We start from the raw sequence: 20,360 nt of genomic DNA on the forward strand, positions 1-20,360 counted from the left end.
GGGGGGGGGGGGGGGGTTGGACAGCTCTGTAAAGACCCCTGCTTGGAATTTTATTAATTTGCATTTAGTGCGTTCGCTCCCACCAAAACACCGGGTTTGGCAGTGTGGCGTCATGGTACGCTAACAGTTTAGCAGGCCCCTGCGGAGGTGTGGGAGTGGGCAGGAGACCCCGCTGCTGCAGAACCACTCAGGTAGAGGGAGGAACTTCAACACCTGACAAAGACTGGAGCCTCCAGGTGTCTGTGAGTGTGTCCAGCAGGTCAGATCCCTGCTGAGCCCCCTGCTGGCCGGGCTGGAACTGACCGCTCTAAAAAAGGTTGGGTTTTTTTCACTCCTGCACAGTTTGTCCAGAGGAATCCTGGAGGGAACATCCGTCAACATCCCCTCAGGAGAACCCAGTAGAACCCTCATCTGCTGTGAGTACGAAGGAGTCACTGAGGCGCGCCAGGACACGTGAGAATTGTTTTGCGGTTGTGGTTCCAGGCTGTGGTGTCAAATGCTCCTCTGATAGCTAGCAGCAATGATTGCTACTGCTCAGAGTTTTGGGCCCAAACATTTTGAAGGAAGTTGTGATGTCATGATGCCTGTGCCAGGAAGCAGAAGGAGTTGTCGTTTTGCTCCTCGTCACCACTGAAGACACCGATGGTCACACGGTTAATGCTCTAAAACACCAACAAGTTCTGTACAAATGTTGGTTGCTAACGAGACTACAGAGGCTGTGCTGATGTTGAAGCCATGTGACCTTGGTGTGTAGGCCTTTGTAGGCTAACGTTAGCTTTGCACTGCCAACCTTGTTTGTAGGCCTCAACCGTCACCAGCTGATTTTCTGCTTCAATCATCTAAAATCTGAGGGAACCCTGGGGATGCTAACTTGCTGTTGGACTACAAAAATGCACTGTGCGTGTGTGGCTTTGTGCTCTGTTGCTAAGGCCTCGTCTTGGATCTGCTGGCGCTGTCTGAGTGAAGCCCCGGTTGGTCAGCAGAGACTCGGTTAGCCGTGATTCCAGGTGAACGCTCAGGTTTAAACCTGCTAGCTAGCTTGTCATGTGACCAGTGATTTCCTTCACCAGTCAGAGGAAATGATCTGTCTGTCTGTCCGTGTGCACCCCCCCCCCCCCCAGGGGTAAGTGATTATGTGTTTTGCCAATGTGGAAATCTTTTGATATGCACAAACACAGATTCTAATGCGCGGCAACAGCGGCCTTTTTGGCTGACGGCTGATTAGGATGCCGGCTCATGGCTGAGTCCGCAGGGCCCCAGCTGGGCGCAGGGAACATCGCTCATTACACATTTTCTAGAGAAGGGGAGGCTAATTCACACCGCTGCGCAGCATGCCGGTGTAGGTGTAATCATATCATTCTAAATCACCGGTCAGTTACGCACCGGCGAAGCCTCGGCTCGTGCCAGAGGGCCGGCTGGAGCCTGATTAAAGCTCGGCCAAAGACAAAGTGACACGTCCTTAACCTCATCAGAGGAGATGTAAAGCAAACCATCACTTAGCCGTCAAGGTGCGAGGCCGGCCCGCTGAGACCCAGCCTCTTCCTCTCCTCTCTGTAAATTAGAGCTTTCTTCTCAGGGAGCTGCATGCATTTTTTATGAAGGCATCATGGCCGATGGTGGATGGCTGCCTGGGCGTTCCCATCACTAATGCGCAACTGTCCTCTTGATTTAATTAGACGATGGCGCCAGTATTTTTGACAAGGAAATATCTGCTCTAATTAAGCGGTATTCTTCACCAGAGGATGATCAGACAGAGCAATTCAACGCAGGGTTAATGTGGTCATAAAAAATCCATGACTTGGTGGCCTTTGCCCTCCCTCCTCCAGCACAAATGTGTGTGTTGTGTGTGTGTTGTCCTGTGTGCAGCTTCTTTTGGGCTGCTTTTTGATTCTTCGTGCTACAGCCGCTAATGGACTTAGCGCTGTTTTGTTCTCCCTCACAGGAAACTGATAATTGCTCCATTGAGGAGGCGAACCTTCGCCGTCCAACCTTCCTGTTGAGGAGGGCTGAATGCAGCGTTACATGTATGTAATTTCTTAAAGGAAGCATCGCCTCTGTAGCCTGCAGGGATTAGGCCTAATGACAGAAGTTAATTATATTAAGAGTAATTTTCAAAAACAGTTCACGAACTGCAAATTATACTTAAAATTGCTCCTTAATGCTCTTAACTGTAATTAAATTGCCTAATATCTTTGAACATGTGGGACAGAGGAAGGGTTAAGGGAACTTTTAGGAGTTCAGGGTTAACGGCCCCTGAAATAAACCAGTTGGGTGATATTCACACGCTGGGTTGGTTTGTTGTTTCTTAAGAATGAACTGGTTTGGTTTCACTTGGAACCCTTGCAGAGAACAACCCTATCACACGCTCTTCATTGACAAAACTACAAGTTAAAAGCTGCTGAATTTCATCACAATAAACTGGAGTCTACATGGGAGGGGGCAGCTGTGAATGGATCCTCTAAAGCCTCGCACAGAGTGCTAGCTTGTGAATTAGCAGTGCTAAAATTAGAGAGGTGTGATGGGATTTTTTTTTTAATTGTTATAGTGGTGTGTGTGTGTGTGTGTGTGGTGTTGCATTGTGAACTTGCGGTGCAAAAAAAATTCAGGTTTTTTTTTTTATTCTATTATTTTTTTTTATTCCTCTTAAAATTCCCTGAAAGGAAAATCATGAGGGAAAGGTTTGCCTCGCGGGATCTTCTACCAGAGAATCTCTGAACGGTTTTCCTGAACCGAACCTCTTCCTGCATGAAGGTCCGCAGGGCAAACTTCTCCTTTGTGCTGCTGATCTGCTCATAAACTGCGGCTGCAGTCAAATGAAAGAAATCAAAACTGTTGACTCCTTTTAGTTTAGAAAACTGACAATTTGTTTCTTTGTGTTGAGCCTTAAATGTCCCTGTGGATTTGCTTGGTGCAGCCCATTGTGATTTCGCATTTTGTTGTTGGTGGTTTTTGGAGCACGGGCGCATATTTGTTGTCAAGGTTTTGTTGAAGAGCTGCATCATCCTGATGCTGCGAGGCACAAGCCTGCTGGTGGGTTTGTGGAGCTCCTGCAGCCTTCTAGTCTGGGTTGATAGAAACGTGTGGCAGTCCTGTCATACGGATGCCGCTGGCGAGCTCAGGAGGAGACGAGTCGGCCGCGCGGCGCTGCAGCCACTCTCACTCTCTGCCGCAAAGATCCGAGTCGTGCCACTTTCCCCCAGTGCCTCCGCGCGCTCCGCCACGACTCCTGTCCTCCGAGGAATTAGTTTGTGTGATTTTCTTTCCTCTTCAAGCCGGTGAAACCTTGACACGTCAAGTGAAAAGTGCTTGAGCTGTTGTACGCTTTAATCCCCCAAATGGTTGACGACGTGCATTTTTAAGCATTTCTGAGCTCCACAGGAGCGGCTAAAAAAAGAAAAACGGGAGAATTATGTGCATTTGTCTGCTGGTAATTAGGTGTATTTCTTCCCTGAGTTTTTATTTAATGATTGGCTTTTACAGCGAGGGCCACTACTTTTGAAGTGTAATGATTCTCCACTCAGGCGACTTAAAAGGTGGAGGGGAAGGGGGCGGGGGGTGGGGAGAAAAGAAACTACTGTCATTCTGCGGCTTTGAACAACCCTTAATCTTACAAAATTTAGGTTGCTTTTTCAAGATCAAAGCCTCACGAGAAAGTATTATTCAATCACAACTGGTATGTTAAACCAGCAGAATGCCATTGTTAAAGTTCTTACAGGAGGTTTTTCACCTCGCAAAGAGACGTTTGGAGACTTTCCGAGTCATGCCATTTGTGCAACTGTGCATATTAAATCTACTTGGAATTTCATGTTGCCGGGACTGCATGTTCCTGGTTGAAGTGTGTAACTGGAGTCTGTTTCTCTCATATGCAAAAGTGCGCGCGCACAAACACACCATCTTCCATCTCTGCCGTCAAGCCAGACCCCCCTCTGCTTTTCTCACTTATAATCATGTCCAAATTTGCACAGGAAGGCAGGGGAAGCCATGTGAACTTGTGTGGGTGTTTTCTGGGTTTTTTTTTTTTTTTTTCTTCCTCCTTTTCGTTCTTAAAAAGCCCGCCTCTGATTACTGCGGCGCCCAAGATCCAAATCACCTTCGGAATCCGTTCAAAGCGCGGAAACATTTTCCCCTCTGTCTTTTTTTTTTTTTTTTTTTTTTTTCCCAGCTAAAAGTGAAGACAGACCTGGGAAGCAGAAACACTGCATCTGCCAAGTAACAAGTACATCAGATACGAATGTAAGGAATGCAGTAGAACGCCTCCAAGGTAATTGGTGAACTACAAGTTGAACAACTGGCAGGAGGGCGAGGTCACTTGAACGGAGCGCGCGCTTCCTTGGAGAATGCCGCTCCTCCGATTCTGAGCGAGAATCTCCTGCACCAAACCTCATTCAGTATTTAGCGTGTTTAAGCACTGGATGGGATGGATGCGGATTGATTGGGATTTTTTTTGTTTTTTGGGGGGAAAAATAAACAAACATTTCAATTTTACAGCCTCTTTTACATCATCGAAATATCAGCTTGCACATCTTGACTTGAAATTTGCACATTTCTGCTGTTTGACAGTTTCAATTTGCTCCACTTTAACTCCTGTAAAATCAGCTTTATCTCCCAGTCTTATCTCCAATTATATTATGTTCGGACTAATTATGTTTAGATTCTTTGGCAGTATTTGCCCATTAAAGCATATTAGACCTGAGCTCGTACTGACATGTCTTCTGGCAACCCCCAAACTTCCTTCAAACTGTCAGAAAAAAATCCGGATTTTTGTCCAAAATGGCTTCTAATTCTATTAAAATAGATTCTATTACATTTGACTGTGACATCACGATGGATTTTAAATGTTCTTGTTAGGGTCGACATGTACTTGGCTTCCGTGTGCGCTCTCAGGCAGCTTGGAGGAGTTCATGGCTGTGTGTGTGTGTGTGTGTGTGTGTTCAGGCCCACCTTGGCAGTAGCGTGAGCTATCAGCAGGGCCCAGCCGGCGTGCTAACAGTGAGACCGTAGTGTTTCTAACAAAGGCGGCCTGACTGTAACGCTTCACATTTGTCCCCTGGGCGAAGTGAGGTGGAACTTTCCAGGAAACCTGCTCGAAGTGGGCCTATGAAGGGAGGCGATGATGGCGGCGAAGCTGTGCAGCCCACTGCCATGTGGGCTGCCGAGGAAGTCTGCGCCACGCGGACTTCACTCACGACGCAACGCCAGGACGTCTGGCCAAAGTGTCACATGAGACGCGACAATGAGATGGCGGAAGACTTCATTAAATTGGAAGGAGCCAGTTAGTCTCCCTCATGTGAAGCGTTTGACTTTGACTGTGAAATCAAACCACCCTGAACAGGGGTTCACGCACAACGAGACAAATCTAGCGTTTTTACAACAAAGCAGGATTTAAAATGAGATTAAGACTCCATGGCAGTGCAAACCCGAGTGTAGCGAGGCAGTCAGCGGCCGCCTGAGAGAATGGAGGGACAGGAAGCTGTGGTTGTGCTCACGGTGACCTTGACCTTTGACCACCAAAACCTTTTCAGTTCATTTCTATTAAATTTAGATATATTCCCTCCAAGTGTTTCTGAAATATGATTTTAATGAAGCATTATGCACCCATGTTGAAGCATAAAATTGACCTGGGGCCTTTGGCCCACTTGATTCTACAACCTAACTTTGGATTTAGGGTTATTTTGCTCTAAAATTATTAGTAAACTGTTTTAACCCCCCTCCCACACACACACATGGATCAGTCCATGTCGATGCAGCGGGGAAAATAAACAAATGAGGGTAAAAGAGCAGAACTGAAATAAAAGGGGAAAATGTTGAGGAAAAAATTAAGAGGACCTCTGCAAGGCAATGTTAATATATTTTAACTTTATCCATTTATTTTCCAATAATATTGTAACTACATTTTTCAGATACTACTGCTAGCTGCTGCATTAGCATCAAGCCTGACCGCACCGAAGGAAGAAGAGGAAGCCGACTGACCCAAGCATCAGGTCTCCAGGAGGGTTTGACGTGAGGACCCAGAACAGGCTGTCTTTCATCAGGTAGGAGGAAATTGTGATAATTAAGGCTGATAAAACCCTCCCTGTTTGCTGCATGTGGCACTTTAGCTTTGTCGTGTTTCAGGCTCTGTAACTGAGGTGCTTTTTGTTGTTGTTGTTGTTGTTTTTCCCAAATACATCAAATAATTGTTCGGTTGAGATGCCCGTAGATTGATTTTTAGTTGCTGTGTTTTCTTAGAGAATATTCTGCCGTCAAATTTGTGTTTTTGGAACTTAATAATAAGCAAAGTGGTGGCTAGCAGTTAGTTAGCTTGAACTGTTAGCATAAAAATGCTGCCTGTCAGTTTGTGTCAGACGTTTTCCTGGAGAAAGTCTTTAAACTGAAAAATGTTTTCTGGCTGGTTCTCAGTTCCAAAGTTTTAGTTTTGAAGACTAAAGCCTTCCACTGACAAAGCGTTTTCTTAAAGCTAACCTTGTAGCTTCGTTGCTTCAGCTAACCTATGAGCTTAGTTGCTAAAGCTAACCCAACATTAACAGAAATGAGTAAATTAAGGAAAAAATATAAGTAAAACTACAATTTTGAGACTAAACAACATCAAATATTCATCCAGTGTGAGAGGTTATATGTACATGAGCATTTTATGTGATTTTTTTTAACTTCTATTTCCTCCTAAAACAAGGCTGTAACTTCAACTTCATTCCGAGTAACAAGGATGCCCATCTCTGACTGACATTCTCTACCCAGAAGTTTGTCACCGACTGTCCTGAAAAGTTTTCCCCATTCAAACGATCTGTTTCTCATAAACACCCCGCCGCCCTCATTTGCGTGATCTCGTCATGCATCAATCTGCTGCTGGTGACGATGTCGGTGAAGGGGCCGCTGCCACTGATCATGTATGAAGGCTTTAATTAGCTGCACGGCTCAGATTGCAGGGTGTCAGGGTCTATCGGCTGAGGCAGGGAGGATGAGGAGGAGGATGGCGGTGTGCTCGGTAGTGGTGCTTGGACTGGATGAAGTGGGTCAGGTCCAAAGAAGTGAGTGGACATGCGAGTGACACCGGCGTGTGATGTGACCCATTAGCGGTGGGGTGGATGGACTCGGGGCAGCTCTCGTCCTCTCTGTCTCGGCCAATACAGGACGCCGGTAGCCACGGGGCAAACAAATCAGAGGAAGTCAGAGTGACGCTGGCTGAGAAGTTTACTGCTCTGCACTTGGCCGCACTTCATGTCGACTCTGGGAAAGTGTGGAGTCACACTTCTGCTTTGGATTCCTGCAGACATTTCAGACCGAACTTTCCTTCCTCCTTCCTCTCGTCCTCTGATTTTTCTCTTCCAGTTGCTTTTGTACGTTGATTGACTCTAACCTTCCGTATGCGTTTATTCCAAAAGACTTGGAACATAAATATTTTTCCCATATTTTGAGAGTTCATCCATACTCACTGGTGTCAGTTTAGATGCAATACGTCTCCCCAAATTTCATGTGTCTCCTTGTTTTTCTACCTTTTGGGATGTAAAATAATGTAATGTAAAATAAATGCTCGGATCCAAATGTATTCTCAGAGAAATGCTTCATGTGGCGTTTCCTAAACTCAGTAAGTCACGGAAACAAAAGAACCCTTTTAATAGTAAAAGTGAAATAATTATTTGTCTCATGATGTCAACATTGATCGGCTCGTCATGATCCAAACATACAAACTTGCTAGGACAAGAAAGTTGCTGTACTCAGTGAATGTTGTGATTGTAAAGGAAGTCTGTCCAGTTTGCACCGGTGCATCGATAGTATCAGATTAGATGTGATGTAAAGGCTTGACAGGCTCTGGAAACGGGTGATGTTGGTGTCTTAATAGTGTTTCAATTCCGCTCTTTAAAAGCTCTTTTTAAACTTGGAAATGAGGATTAAAAAAAAAAAAGCGTTCTCCAAAGTGATGTGTTCATATTCAACTGTCGGACTGCAGCTTGTGGAACGTTCCTGCTCCGACTTCTTTACCTCCAGTTGTATAAAAACACATCACAAACTGTAAAAACTGGAGCTCACATCTGCATCAGCTCATTTCCTCTAAATGAGGCCAAATTGCGCAGTGGATTCACCACCAAACTGCAGCGCTGGAAATCTTTGACCATGATATTAGCTGGTGTCTTCTTGTCTCTGCCTAAACAGGGCATGTGTAGCCACGGGGCAACAGCATATCAGAGGTGATCAGCATGATGCAGGCTGAGAGGACACACACACACACACACACGCGCGCGCAGCTCTACTTTGTATTTGTTGCAGAGTTGGAGTCGTGTCCTGTTAAAATTTCCTGCTAACTCACAACCCTGGAAAGAGTGAAAGCGCCTCGGACTAATATGGGAACATGCTGTAGTATAAATACGACACGAATATGTTGCTCAAATATTCTCTCAACATGGATGTCTTTGGACAAGATGTAACTACTTGAAATGGGTACTTTTAGCTTCTAGCTTTAATCATGGCAGCAGGTACGTCGGGTTGTGGCTGCTGGTTCGACGCCATGGTTTACTGTGTCCCTTGAGGGTCATTTGTTCGTGTCGATTGGTTGTTGCTAATTTGCCATAAAAGTTGCACCAAAGAACAATGCCAGATGCTTGTGGGGGAAATAGAGAGCAAAGTTTTTTTTCAGTGAGGGGGGGGATCATTGCTAGGCTGCTAGCAGAGTAGGAGCATGCTAACAAGCTAACCAGTGCCCACAGTCGGAACAGGTTCATGTAGCATGCTAATGATCCAGTAACTCTACTTTCTTGACATGTTTGCTCATCCTACCAGGAAGTTCTCTGTCCAAACATGTGGAGGCGCAAAAATAAAACGCTAGCATGTTTACTAAAGAATTAACTGGAGCCATGCCTGAAATCTCACTTCATACCTCAAGAGGCGATGTTGAGCCTCCTGTCCAGGGCACAGCATTTGTTTGGATGATGCAAAATGTATTTTTAGTGCAGCTAAAAATGTGTTTGGCCTTACCAAAACATTCCAAATGGTGTTTATATTTTTCTGTTGTAATTTGCAACGTTTGTGTGTGTGTGTGTGTGTGTGTGTGTGTGTCATGCCAAAATTGGTTGTCGTTTGTTGAGCTCTTCGGGATTCGCCTTCCCCCAAACGTATCGCTAGAGACCAACAAACACTCCTCAGCAGTGAGGGATTATTGACAGCAATCCAGGTGGACTCGCTTTCAAAAAGTAGTTGAGCTCATCTGCCTCCTTGTTAAAAGCTGTTATTTTCAGCGTGTGTCCGTATTCTCGGATGTCAGCAGCGACTCTGGAGAAATCTTCACTGACAGAAATGCTCAAATGGCCAAAAGTACAGCATGAAAGGAAAACTCAAGTTGTGATAATAAACTGGAGTCAGTCTTGAAGTTGATTTTGAAGGCCTAAAGCATCATCTCCCCAACGTGTGTGTGTGTGAGTTGTCAACAAGTGCTGCAGCAGCAATTGAGTCGTCAGCAACCGTGTCAAACACAAAGAATACACGGCGCCGCAGACTCACAGGGCCCAACCCCGACAATAACAACTTGAAAAGACTTTTGCTAATTTGTGAACGTCTGCCTCGCCGCGTCTCTGAAGGCCAAACCGAGAAGACTTTGGGATTCCAGTCAGAGTTGAGCGATGATTAGATTGCCCAATTCTTCTATCATCCCCGCGCCTTTAATATGCAAATGGTAGGTATGCAAAGCTCTGATGCTTTTATTTAAAAGACATGTCCTCGGGCGATAGCAGTGGGCTTCCAGGGAGAGCTCTGTTTTAGCATGAAATAAATAGTTGTTAAAGGGATCACACAAGTTCGCATCTTGGAAGATGAAAAGCTAATTGACATGAATAATTTATTTGTATTGCACTATCTTAAAGATATCAAATAGCAGTGGATAAATAAAACTTGAGTTCAAACATGATGGCGAGCGTCGACAGGGCCTTCCGAATGTTCAGAGGGAATTACATCTTTCAGATTAGCCGTCATCCTTTAAACTCATAATGGCATTTGTCCTAAGGTCACGCCACTGCAATTATCCAATATTAGCGGAATACTCTGAGGTATTAAGAATAATGATCTGAATAAGAATGATCACGTTGCTCCTGGATGGTTCAGGCAGGGTTAGGAGGGGGAGGCAGAATTAGGAAAGATGAGACTCAGACCTGGAGTGGCATCAGGAACATTCTCCACTAGGTAGGTGCATTGTTCATGTGCCTGTGTCACACCGACGCAGGGCGTCCTGAACCTTTTCAGCCCCAGACCCCAAAGCTAGAGACGGGTTTTAAGTCTCCTCAGGACCCCAACTTATAGAAATACATCACGAATCACCAGAAGGAAACAACTGGCAGTTCTGTGCCCTGAACTTGTGGTGCGTCTGCATCCGTTTGTGCCATGAATGATTGCAGTCTGGGGAATTAATTTGGTTATGGTGAGCTTTAGCGGAGGGGAACAGTCTTGTGCTCTTGATTAAACCTTAAGAGGCCAAAAAAATAATAAAACAGAGCTCAGACTGAGAGATTCATGGAACCTCAAAGGTTGTTATTACTACCATACAACACCGAACATACAGAAGCTTTCTCCTGGTTACTGACTAATAACTCCCAACTTACTTCTGCTCTTAAAATTCCTAAACATTTGTGACAAACTAATGAACTTTTTTTTTTTTTCCAAGTGATGTTCATAACAAAAAGCGTTGTTTTCTAGCACAAGAGAAAATGTATGAAGTCTCTGCTTGAGGAATTTTGGTGCCACCTGCGTCTGATGCGGTGAAGTCAAGAAGACACCAGCGTGTTTCAGAAAGTTGTTCGTCTTGGCCCGTAACGACGTCCAGTCTTACAGAAGAGGAAGGAGACGAGGAAGAGGAGCCGATGAATTCTCCATCCAGTCAATCAGTTTCTCTCTGTCCTGCTGACATTTTCCCAAAATGATGGTTTGCGCCCACCAGGGCCCCCACCCCAGCTACAAATGAGAGTTTTAAAATTACAGTTTGACCCCAGCATAGAGGAGGTCCACATACTTGGAGTTTAATCCTACTCCATATCTCTGTTGGCATGGTTAGAATTCACAACTCCAACGGGAAGGCCCTTCTGATTAGAGAGAACCCACAATGCCCTCTGTTGTTGTTGTGAACTTTCGACTGCGTGGGCCGGGCCTCGTCAGTGGTGGGCTGCGCTGCAGAGTCTGCAGCGGGGCGGAATATTTGACATTTCTCCGTGATGACAGCCTTGTTACTACTCTGGTTTTACACTCTGTGCATCCTCTTTGTGTGGACCCATGTCTCCCGTGGCAACACAAAATCCGATGCGGATGACAAATACTTTCTGGCTGCGGATTGTGGGCTCCACCCCAGCTTGGGCTGCAGTTGAGGCCTATGCAGTTATTTTCAAGGACTGTTTGACATGTGCTGGGCGTGAATTTATCCTGTAGGGACCATGTGAAGGTTGGGATGAAGTATCAGAAGCTATGTTTAATGTTCCACAAGTGGTGCAAGAATGGCAGAGTAATGTTTAACTCTCTTTATCCCTGAATTCTCATGAACTCCTCAGTCTTGTTCTGGGTCACATCACCTTGGATGTTCTCTAAACATGATATTTTAAAGTAGATAAATGCAGCATGACCCTGTCGTCATGAACAAAAGACTTATCAGCTCCTAAAGTCACGTTATCAGTTGTTAACACCACCAGCAGAGTCTTCAACAGGGCAAACTTGGCCTGAACTGAGGCAGATACAGAACATCTCTCTCCTCTCAGTGGGCTGCTGGAGCACAGCGCCCTCTAGCACCAACGAGTGGGATAACGTATGAAATGAGTGGGGGTGAATGAGGCTGCGCAGCTAAAGTGGCGATTCATGCGATGATGGTGACATTTTTGCCGTTTTAGCGCATGTTTTTCAGTAAACTCTGGCTTTCATTCCCCTTGAATATTTCTTCCTGGCACGTCTCCACGAACATTGCAGCTCAGCCGCGCCTTTGGCCAAGGGCTCCTGCACGAGCAGGTCTGCTAGCTCGACCACAAACTTCAAGTAATAAAAGAATATCTCGCAAAATGACTCACTCTCGTGATCGTTGTGCTTAGAGCGCCCCCCCGTGGTGCCAGAAGTAGAGTTCACTCTCTCCTACACTTACGAAATTGTGTCTGCTTCCAAAACAATTTTGTTCCCGTCAGATTGGTTCAGGATGTGTCAGAGTGGTGGAACTGTCGGCTCACTAACTGCTCAGGTCACTTCTGTGTCCGTCTGTGGGTTTTTCTTATCAAATGTAACTTTTGATGTAAGCACCAACTGTTTTTTTTTTTTTTCTTCAGTCCTTGAAAACTTGTCAAACTGTCAGAACAAGCAGTTTTCAGTGCTGAGAGACTTTTGGGCCTGTTGACACCTCCTTTGCTTCCTGGTCTGTTGTTAGCATCCTGTGCTCATGATGCTGCTGTCACATGACTCTTTGTATTTGTCTGAACCTTGACTACCAGAGGGTTACATCCACATTCAGCAAATTCCAAGCGTTGCTGACCTTAGATCGTCTCTCAAATGGTGGATTATTGTGGCTTATTTTCCAAACTGTATTCGTGTGGATGTAGCCTGGCATTCCTAAACGATGAGCGATGATCTCTGCAGTGATTCATGTGTATCGCGGAAACGGCTTTTCACTTCAAAACAAGAGCGATCATACAGCCACTCTGTAGTTCCATCATCACCCTCCCGGCCCTAAGATCTCTCCTATTGTTGCACAAATGAAGACTGAGGCGGTAATGTGAGGCAGGATATGTAACCTCACAGCTCCTCTGGTCCGAATAGCAAGTGTTAAATGAGAGAATAGTGGAGCCTTTGAATAAAGATCCTTATTGGGGAGGTGAGGAGCTGACAATGAACCCCCTCGCTCCTAGTTGAGCCTGCGAGAGGCCGACTTGTTCATCCCTTGTTATGCTGCTAATGTGTATGATTTAAGGGGGAATTATGCACATCTCAATGTGCCTATAAATGACATTATTCATGCACAGGTGCTGCACTAAGCAGCTCCTGAATGATAATTAAGATAATCTTTCTCTTTTTTTCTTCCCTCACGCTCGCTCGCTCTCTTTTTCTCACGGATCCACTTTGTTCAGGCAATATCTCCTGTGTCAATACCTCGCTAGACTGCAGCCCCTCTCCCCTCAGCCATTGTCTGATCCTTATTCAGCACTAACACCCGCGCTAACAAGTGAGACCACGTCTATGTTTCTCCCCCGAGCCCGACGGTATTTCTGAGAAATAACGTGCCAAGTTGAATTAAAGTGAGAGAATTAAAAAAAAAAAAAAAAAAAAAAACTTTTGCGAGGCAGAAACTTGCGTTCCCGAGGGAATTCACCGCGCAATGAATTTCTCAAACGAGAATATGAAGACATTGATGTGGAGCACTTTGCATATGATAAGCTCTTTTTCCATAAAGAGAAATGATTAGTTGTGGAACGGTTAGGAAATGTTGCTGGGGAAGAAAGTGTTCCAGGCTCTCAGATATTAAGGACATTTAGAATACATTAAAAAAGAGAGAGATTTTGTTGGAGTTGTGCAGTAAGTTATGCTAAAATGATGGTTCATGTTTTCTGATAAAGCTGGACTTTTTCTTTGCACAGAAAGACCTCATTCCTGCTGATGTTTGGACGGTAGCGAGGCGCCTGTTGCCAAAGCGTCTTGTAGAAATGCATCATCACACAGATACAGTTAGCGAATCCAGCTTGGTTTGTGTTACTCGGGATCCCGAGGCTGTTTGGGGCTGGAACCTCTCTCCACTTTAGTAAACACTGAGTGATGATTATCGCCGCTTACCAAGAGGAAATCCAGCTGTATTGTTTTAGCACGGCCACTTGTTTATGGGAACCTCTCTCCGGCGGACGGGCCGCACTTGATTGTGTGCAAATCACTCGTTTTGTTTGTATGTTTTCGATGTTGTGTTACGCTCCAAGTTGGCCCGTGCTGCGAGGGAAGCACCCCGGTGTCTTTGCGGCCTGCAGCTGGGTTTCATTACCAGGCTTTTGCCACACCCTTTCATTTCAAACAAACACACTGGATATGCACACCACAGCGGGGACAAATAGGAGCTGCAAATAATTCAGCGGCCACATGGGTGGAGTTTATCTCCGCACTGATGCTGTCAGGTGAGGTGTCAATCACAGGAGAGGTCATGTATCGGTGATGGAAGTGGAGTGTAGTTTGCTGGGTTCATGTGCTGCTGATCCAGAGGGAGGTATTCTCCTTCTGATCCCTGTGTAACTTGCCGGTGATTACACCAGCGTTCCAGCAGCAACCACATATACATACATGTATATTTAAGGCTTCTTGTGGTATTGGAGCTTTTGCCCGTCCTGTTTGTGCTCAATATCTGTCTTGTTTTGTGCTGTGAAACGGCAAGAATCTTCTCCAGTGTTCCACAATATTTAGGCAGCAGACCCTGGTGATGAGGGATACTGATGCCCTTGCTGGCCTGTCTTGTGCCCGTCAAGTCTCCAAATTCCATCCAGTCAACCTTCAGATGCAGAGAATCCCACTTGGATGTTTTTGCTCAGTTGCAGGTGGAGGCCGTGCTGCTCCGGGTGGGGAGATCAAGGTGCTGCAGGACGTGAGCGGCGTGCAGGTGAGTGACAAATATCCCGAGTCTCACTTTGAGTGTCTGCTTTGCCGAGGGACTTGGTGGAATTTTCTTCTCCTCCTCCGTTGCAGTAGGTGCAAATGGCTTGTTCGTGTCCTTTCACTCTCATGCCCTTTTATGGACATTGGCGCGGCGTTCATCCCCGCTAATTAGCAACAAGGATGATGAGATTCCTCATTTTCAGAACACCAGTGGGAAAAATTTTGCATTTTAAAAACGTGTCATGAGTCAGATGCGGACTCTGATTTCTCTGGGCTTCATTCAATATGTTGAAAACACGCATTTGCTTCTTTAAGAGTCAAATGAACAACAGTTTTCAGAGCCTGGAACGCACTCCACCCATTTGGTTCTCCGTGTTGTTGTTTGGATGGGTGGTGTTTATGAGGAACATGAGACATAAATTTTCAGATCGGTTTTGCTGTGGAATCGATGTCAGCGAGCCCTCCGAACCAAAGGCAAAATAGGTTGCTTGTCATTGCCCTTAAAACCGAGCGATTCTGATGTGGTTTTTACGCGTCTGCACGACCTTCAGGACGCCTGTGACCTTCCCAAACAGATTCATATCACTGTTTCGGATCCCGGTGCGGTCGGCTTTATATGCCAGGTGACGGGATGAGAGCGTCTGAATCAAGAGAATAATCAGTATTAAGTGCATTCCCACAGTCATTATTACCGCTCTGACAGTGCAGTTAAGGAAAACCTTGGACTCCAGACTACATTTCTCACCAAAAAAAGACAGAATTAACTTCCTTTAAAGCCCAGATTTCCTCTACAATTGACACTGAATCATATATATATATATATATATATATATATATATATTATTTGTACTGTGCCTCCTGGCTACAGCGCGTCCTGAAATGTCTTTAATAAGGATGTTAAGGGGCTGCTATAGCTCCAGTTTTAAATTAGAAATAACCCGCTTGACTTAGACAAAAGGTTAGGTTTAAGCACAACACATTAATCTCTGCTGCTCGTTTGCACATTTATGGATCTGAGACAGTGTGTGAGGAGGGAAACAGCCTCCACAAATATGAAACAGCAATTACAGAAATGAGTGTGTCCACTGATATCCTGGCTCAGATATGAAAGGGAACATTTTTAAATTCCTACGGAGGCCTTCAGCTGCATCTGAATATGAAAAAGCGAAGATGAGAATCAAGTTATTTGGAATATAATACACTACTGTTCCTCTGTGCTGTCTATCAGCACTCACGCCAGCATCTGTGTGTCTTATTATTTGTGGCAGAAATGGCAGCTTTTCCTGATGACAGGCGTTCTGAAAGTGCCCTTGATGAATAGTCGCAGGTGCCATGAATGTGTTTTTTCCAGTGTGCAGAAAAAGAGCACACAAATATATGTGACCATTAGCAGATTGGAGCAAACATTTTATAGAGGCAGACGCAATCTCATTGGCTTGGTTTAATATCTGTGGGAGCAAAGCCAGAGACACTGCAGAATGAGACTGGAGTCATTTCCTGTATCTGTGTCACATGCTTTGCCCCGCCCCTTGAGGAGGCGACCTGCAGGACCTGATTTTGTTGTCCTGAAGTCACTGAGGTGAGAGATGAAACACGTGTCAGTTGAACGCTACTTTTACGATGAACCATCGGGAGGGAAATTTGATTTTGCTTCTCAGCTGTTGTGAGATCTGGAAAATACCTCATCAGCCTGGTTACGCCCCCCCCCCCCCACGCCCCGACTGACAAACAGGAATTTAAGAGAGTTCAAAAAGTTAAAGATTCCTTATGTACACAACAACTCCCAAACAAGGTGGGAGGAATCGCGTCATGGGTGTCCAGGAGCTGGATGCAGCGTCGGAGGCGGGGCCTCACTGACGCCTTTCAGATTCTTCCGATTTGGCACAAACGTCCACTGGGGCTAAAGGATCGACTAGAAAGATGTGGGTCAGAGCTTCAAGGTCACCGTCACCTCACATTAGCTGGATATCTCGGGCACAACGTGAAGGAATTTCTTAAAGTTTGGCCCAAAGTCCTGTGTGTGTGTGTGTGTGTGTGTGTGTGTGTGTGTGTTTCTAATTGAAGGGAAGTTCTATTTGATGAGTAGAAGTTTAAAAAAGGGACAGAAGAAGCACTTCTACCGCTGCGACACAGATGAACGTGTCGCACGGTTCGCATCTTCTGCCGTTTGCTTCTCACCTGGAGTGCTTTGCTGTCTATTCTACCAGCTTGTCATGTGTTGAACTGGTTCCCCAAGTGTGTGTGTGTGTGTGTGTGTGTGATATCATTCTCAATATCCTTGTCTCTAAGATCACACACGTCAGAACCAAGCAAACATTGCAGTGATGTACGGGGGAAGGTCGGGGGGGGTGAAACATCTTTGTTCCCTCTGCTCTTTCGAGAGCTTTAGAGGGCCGACCATCTCCACTGAAGCGTACAGGATGTGCCTGATGTTTCCTTGGCAGAGGAAAAGGTAAAAATAGAGAAGATTCATCTGGTTTGAGTTCTGCGGCACCACATTACTTTAGGGGTGGTTTTTTTCCCCCCTCGCTCTTTTTTTTTTTTTTTTTTTTTTTTTTTTTTTTTTTGGCGGTCCTGGGCCCTTTTGTGTGATTGAAGCTCAAACGGACCAGGAAATGCAAATAATCCCATTTTCTGAAGACGTCTAGTGACGTGATTGTTGGGACGGTACGAGGAGGCCGGCCGGCTCGCCACATTAAAGGGAGAGTTTGAACACGAGTGGAGTGCAGACTGGGTTAAGTTAAGCGAGAGGAGAGGACTTCAAAGGCTGCTAGGTTGGCCTGCCATATTGAGAGTGACGAGATGTGTCTTTTATTAATAGCATTCACCAGAGGTTCTTGTTTCTGCTCTCAACTTGTTCCATTGTTCTTCAATCACTGCAATGTGGAAGCGAAATGAAAGGAGCCGTTTCAAAGCTGCGGAGCAATTACACCTTGATTACATGCGAGCCAAACAGCTGAAAGATTTGCTCTTTGTGATTGGTAGACGGATCCTTGTTTTGATCCCAATCTCTGGCCTTTACCGCCACCTCAAGTACACTTCCCATGGAACTGCACTGATGAGGATGGAACCTGCATGTGTATTTTACATGTGACATCTACTCCAAAAGTTTTCAAATGAATTCCCGAGGAAGACGAGCGAGGTTTTGAAACTTCTCTATCTCCCTAACAAAGTAGGGAAGTAGTTGAAGGTTTTGGATGCGGTACTCGGCTGGGACGCTGGTGCTCGACAGCTAGGTGACGCTTGGCTAATCCTGCAGCTGTGAGGTTCCTGAATGAAGATGGTGCCCTACGAAACCGTTGCATATCCAAGATATTTCATTTAAACTTAACTTTTCTGGAGATTCTGGTGATGTAACCTTTCAAGGTGGAGATGTGCTGATAGGAAAATATGGGCGCGTGTTTGGCTGTTTCTTTCTTTTTCTTCTTCTATGAAGACAAGTTTGGCTCTGCCTCCAAAAACTCCCTAATTATCATAATAAGTGAGCAGCGGTGGTCTTCATTCATATCCACGGTGGTACAGAAGAGCATCAGACACTGTTTCAGAGATTTGCATATTATGATGCGAGCACTGCCCATCATCCCTTCTCCTCATTAAACATCCAGTATCTCGCCGTCCGTTTTTAGAAAAGGGGAAGAGAGAAAAAAAAAATCTCAATTCAGCCGCTTTAATTCTCCTCGGCGGACTTGTAATTGGTGTTTACGTGATTGGCTTTTACTCCGTTCGCTGCTTTCCCCCATAAATCCTTGTCAATCTAAAGTCAGCCTAGCATGTTATCAAGCGAACAGAAACAAATGACGCCACAAAACACCACAGTAAACATTCCATAATTGACTGTTTAGGAGCGTGATCATCAGTTAGGGTTTGATTTGAGGATGTAATCTGCTTTTGCGGATGCCAGGCTATTCAAGCGAAATGGACTCGAGACTTAATGCAGTTCTAACCTCTGAGCCATTTATGCTCGTTGAATGTACTTGTAATGATTAAGTTTGAAAGCGCCATGTTTTATCATCGGCCAACACAAGAGTTGACAATCTTAAGACCTTCAACTAGAAATAATTAGGATCTATTTGAATGCTGAGTGTGGTGCACAGCGCTGAGACAAGAGTTAAGCTTGTTAACGAATGTGGTGGCAATTAAATGGCTCCCCCCCCCCTTCTCCCTTGTTTTTTTTTTTATCACCTGAAAATTGATTATAATCCTCCGCACTGCTTGACCATAAAGTTTTAAAATCTCCTGCTTGCGTAATTGAAAATGCCCATTTTAAAGCTTGTTTTTGTTTTAATTGTTTCCCCACCAAAAAATTAAAAAAAAAATATTAATATATTTTTAGTTTCCCCCACATGAAACCTGAGCTGGTTTAAAATTAGTCTGCTTATTTGAATGTTTTCCCCCCCGTCCTCCTCCCTTTTAATTTCTAGTTTAACATTAAAAATCAGGTCAACCTTTAAGATTTATGAGCAGAGTGGAGGGGAAAAAAAAGAATTAATGGTATGCTATTTTTATTCAGTCAGTCGTCTGTTAATTTGGTATGACCTTAGTCAAAGGCGGTGAAATAACAAACTTCTTCTTAAGACCAAACCCCTGGTCTCCCATGTTGCTTTGCTGCGGATATGAGAGGGCCCGCTGCCAGCTTCAACTCTTATCTGCAAAACTCAACACGCAGGATTTTCAGTCGCGCTAAGAAACTCACACGCTTTCATCTGATTTCATAGCATATTGTTTCAATTACACATTTTATTAGCTGATTGAAAATCTGTTTTTGAAACAGCTGCTCAAACAGCTTTGAGAAAATAAATCCTGACAAGCTGCTCATCATTCGCTGAAGACTGGCGGCCATAGAGCGTCGCTTTGGAGCGTCTTTGTCCGTGCGCCAAAGCAGAGGTGCGTCACCGCCTTTATTTCCCACCTTTTTCTGCCTGATGAGTTCCCAGTGTGACTCTCCTCATGACAGCGTCCAAACTTTCTAGCCGCAGAGACCCGAGCACTTCCAGCCCCCCATTGAAGCATCCCTGCAGGGGTTTTCTTCAGAGAGAGGCTAGCGGGGAGGGGGTGAAGGTGAAAGTTTGGCACCCGGTGACGGATCTCCAACAGTGGAGGCCTTTGTTGCCAGGTTGCTCTCGCTCGGCGACGTGGATGAGCCAGGTGGCCTCTGACCTGACCTCTTCTCCGAGGGAACCGGTGGGCAGAGAGGCTGCAATAGAAAATGAAAAGAACGGGCAGGCAAGAAAGGATGGAGGAAGGGGAGATTGGTGGGGGGACGGCGCGAAACAAAGTGTTCAGAAATAGGTCAACCAGTATCTCATTTTTCTTGCTAAGCTTGTAATCACCCCTGACAGGAACACTGTGGAACAGGCTATTCAGTCAGAATTCAAGGCTCATCTTTGAAGCATCCGTGTCGCCGTGAAAGAGAGCAGTGAGAAGTTTCTTTATTTGGCCGCTGCTGCCGCTGCTGAGGATGAGATACCTGTGTTAACCCTCCGCTCCCGGTGACGTTAGCGAAACAGTGGATTATTATTCCCCCTCTTCCATCACATGACTTTCACCCAATGAACAGCACATTTCCTAAAAGATGCAGATTACCTCTGGATTTAGCAGCGAGTCACGACGGTTTCCCCAACTCTGCCTCGTTTCCACATGCCGGCGTTTAGAGCCTGGAAAACCATGAATACACACAGAATTCTATTGGCAAAGCTCCTTCTGTTTGTTCTCTGTCCGGCATTTGCCTGAGTAGCTCTTATTAAAAAAAAAAAAAAAAAGAACTCTTGCTTGCTTTGGCTCCACCTTTATCA

At 45.3% G+C, this 20,360-nt stretch overlaps 1 long non-coding RNA gene across 3 annotated transcripts in view; it reads left to right on the top strand.

Moving 5' to 3' along the window:
- Positions 1 to 248: 248 nt before the first annotated feature.
- Positions 249 to 20,360, top strand: part of LOC147272833 (uncharacterized) — a 168,323-nt gene continuing 148,211 nt past the window's right edge. For 2 of the 3 annotated variants that reach the window (XR_015112635.1, XR_015112641.1), the window contains exons 1-3: positions 252 to 416; positions 5,901 to 6,032; positions 14,505 to 14,572. This is a non-coding gene — a long non-coding RNA (uncharacterized LOC147272833). Of the gene's footprint in view, positions 417 to 1,942; positions 2,025 to 5,900; positions 6,033 to 14,504; positions 14,573 to 20,360 lie in introns of all 3 variants that reach the window. The other variant, XR_015112630.1, reaches the window with a different exon arrangement.

The sequence above is a fragment of the Aulostomus chinensis genome, chromosome 1, assembly GCF_037954235.1.
Source record: "Aulostomus chinensis isolate RoL2024-O1b breed Wild chromosome 1, RoL_Achi_v1.0, whole genome shotgun sequence".
Classification (NCBI taxonomy): Eukaryota; Metazoa; Chordata; class Actinopteri; order Syngnathiformes; family Aulostomidae; genus Aulostomus; species Aulostomus chinensis.